The sequence below is a fragment of the Anneissia japonica genome, unplaced genomic scaffold (assembly GCF_011630105.1).
Source record: "Anneissia japonica isolate Jap-2015-1 unplaced genomic scaffold, ASM1163010v1 scaffold16430_len14728_cov124, whole genome shotgun sequence".
In the NCBI taxonomy this organism is placed as follows: domain Eukaryota; kingdom Metazoa; phylum Echinodermata; class Crinoidea; order Comatulida; family Comatulidae; genus Anneissia; species Anneissia japonica.
The window spans coordinates 8,366-11,574 of record NW_022722973.1 but is presented as its reverse complement, the minus strand read 5'-3'; the positions used below and the strand labels follow the sequence as shown (position 1 = coordinate 11,574).

Genomic DNA, 3,209 nt, shown 5'->3' with positions numbered 1-3,209 from the left:
AACAACATTATACTAGCACTTGCATATTTGCTAAGATTGGTCAAACATTCTGCTATTAAAAAAGAAAAATTAAATTAATGTTTTCAAGTGTATTATTTAAATGAAATGTAGTTTAAAAAACTGATAGAAAAATGCTGGTTGATTGGTATGAAATGGTCAACATGAATATTGACCTTATATTACATCTATTTCTATTGTGTTGCAATTAACTTTAATATTCTATTTATATACACTTAACAGTATATTAGAGTAAATTTCTACACACAATAAATTTAAAAAATTAGAATACAATACCTGTATAACAAATTTTACTAATCACATAGCACCATTGGTAAAAGTTTATAATTTGGAAGAAAAATTTGCTATATTATTTCAATATGGATGACGACATTTTTGAAAATTGATTTCAGTAAGGAATTAGGGAAATGAGAACCAAATGGAGCAGTCATGGCTCCAGTATTTGCCTCACAGGGCTATGATGTCCCTGGCGGAAGGGTAGGGGAAATGTCCCTGACAACAGCAGAAGTGGGCGCCACTACTGAATTGGAATTAGCTGTTTTGAATTTTTACTGTAGATGTCCAAGAGTATGAGAATCTCCATTTCAACCAAGTACTGACTACGTTAATACTTAAATCTAATGTATATACTGGTCAAGATTATTGTATCAGTCACTTAAAATAAATGTAAAATCTGTGTCAATTTTGAAACACCTGATGTTCCAGACAAACCTATATATTTTTGGAGTTGAACTTTCATATTAAAATCACTTCATCTATAATAATTTTTTTTAAAACATTCTTTTAAAAATACCATCTTAAAAATATAGGTATGATTAATGACAATGTTCATTTATATCCACCACAATGGCTTTTTTCCAACCGAATAAAAAATATCCAGTACCAGCTCCGAGTGCAACTGCGATGCATAACCAGCCATTATATGTCATGAAGATGAGCATGAGGAAGTAGCTGATGGTGACTTGGATTACATGCAAGAGTGTCTGTAGGAAGTGAGCACCACTCAACCAACGAGTTCTGCAAAAAACAATCATCACTGTCAAGGTGGAGCTCTTATGCAATTTTGATAATGTTAAGAACATGTAGAAGTTCCAGCCACTGTCTGGCAATGTGGGTATCATTTTAAAGCTCTCTAATGTTGTGGTGCATCACAGTCTTAAACAAAATAAACAACAATCATGTGGTTCTCTGATTTGTGGATCTTTTTTTCCACAACACATTTGAGTTGAATGAAGTGCGCCACTACACTTATTTAACTTTCTGCTTTGTGTAATAATCTTACAGATGCAGGAATAACAATTACTTGATGTGAATTTTCCAAATGCTGAAGGCATTGGTCTATGCTGAATTTATGCAATTACCCTCCAGGAAACAGAAGATTGCATGATTAATTGATGTTTCTAATGATCAGGGTAATGTAATGGATTAGACATTCTGTGGCAACTCTATACATACAATACATTTTATATATAATAAAAAATTTTTAAAAAGAGAGAAAAATAAAAAATGTTATAACCTGGTTTTTTTTTAAATACAAATATATAACAAAACAGTTTATAGGAATTCGGGTTGTTGATGACCTTTTCTCAATGCAAATTATTTCAAATTATAGTATATTCTTAATTGTAAAAAAATTAAATAAAAACATGAAAAAGAGGTTTATTTTACAACATTATATGTGAAGAAAGTGGTAGAGGATCACATTTTAACGCAATAGTGATTAGGTTCCCTTCAGTGAAATCTTGTCCAACCAGCCAGTAAATTGTATTGCATTGTCTCCTTTCAGATTAAAATTTATTTTAAAAAAATTAAAAATCAGAAAATTATTAAATAATTTTGTTTTTTTATTTTACAGTATTACTTTTCTGTACCATGTGTTTCTGTCAAAACAGTCTCACTTCTCTTTGAAACCCGCATGGTCTTGTAGCGAACATTGAAAACAGAGCGGCGTAGCAACGTTTCTTGCATCACTTTTAATCCTAGTGTACAAGACAGCAAGGAAAAATACAGCAACACATGATCCTATATGATACAGTATATACAGTATAAATAAAAATGTTACAGTCACATTGCCTAAAGGGAAAGAACAACATACAAAATATAATTTCAATCTTAGTTGTTTCCTAAGGTCTAGATTTGTAAAATAACAAACACATATATTAAGGAAAAATGATTTAAAAAAATATAAAACAATATACAGCAAAAATATGCCACTTGTAGTTTCAACAGTACATGCATATGTCAAAGGTAAAATAATTTAAAGAATCACACTTTTGCCATATTGTGATAGGCTTGATTATTTGTTTATGTGCCTGACCTTCGACAATGGCAAGACTACTGCTTTGCAAATAAGTACAGTGCTTTTAAAATGCGATTCTAAAAAATTCAAAAATGAATTAAAATTACTTAGTTGTTAGGCTACTATATTAGCTTCAATCAATTTATTGTTTTAATTCAATTTTTTTAAAAGTATTTTACTTGCTTTATAACTGACACACATAAACTATTTCCACTGTATATTTATTTACACACAATATAGACCCATTGTCTTATAAGCAATTTAAGGATTTTTTTTAAGGTTTGTAAATTGGTGAAAACTTGGTTTTCTATGATTTGGATTTTTGGGGGCTTTTTCAGATTCTATGACACCTATAATACAACATAAAATAATCTTGCTAAAAATTATTTGGAATTAAATGTCGTCGTTGTTTTAGTAGGAATTTAAAACATACTATTTTCAATATTGTATTCATTTACTTATAATAATATTAATAATGGCATCTTGTAAGGCGCACGCATCTATCTCAGAGAGCTGCTCGCTGCGCCATTTCCACTTACAAAGAGAAACAACCTTTTCTGCATTTAACTTATTATATTTTTTAAAGGTTATTTCATTTTATTTAAATTTTCTTTTTATTTATTTATTTTTCTTGTTTATTTTTTTTTAGAAAAATACTTAAATATACATTAATTATCAACAACTTAGCTACAGAGAACAGGCAACATTTTATTTTAATGTAACTAAAAATCAGTTGACATGGAATACCAGGCCTGGTGTTACCATCAAATATTGATGAAAGGCAGCCACAATATTTAATTAATAAATAAGCCATGACAAATTTGCACCTAAAAAAAAAAACATAGCAACCAGACCATAAACCGTCAGCGTATGTGACAAATCAAGGACAAAT

At 29.6% G+C, this 3,209-nt stretch overlaps 1 pseudogene; it reads right to left on the bottom strand.

The window, feature by feature from the left end:
• Positions 1 to 483: 483 nt before the first annotated feature.
• LOC117112020 overlaps positions 484 to 3,209 on the bottom strand; it is a 9,100-nt pseudogene continuing 6,374 nt past the window's right edge.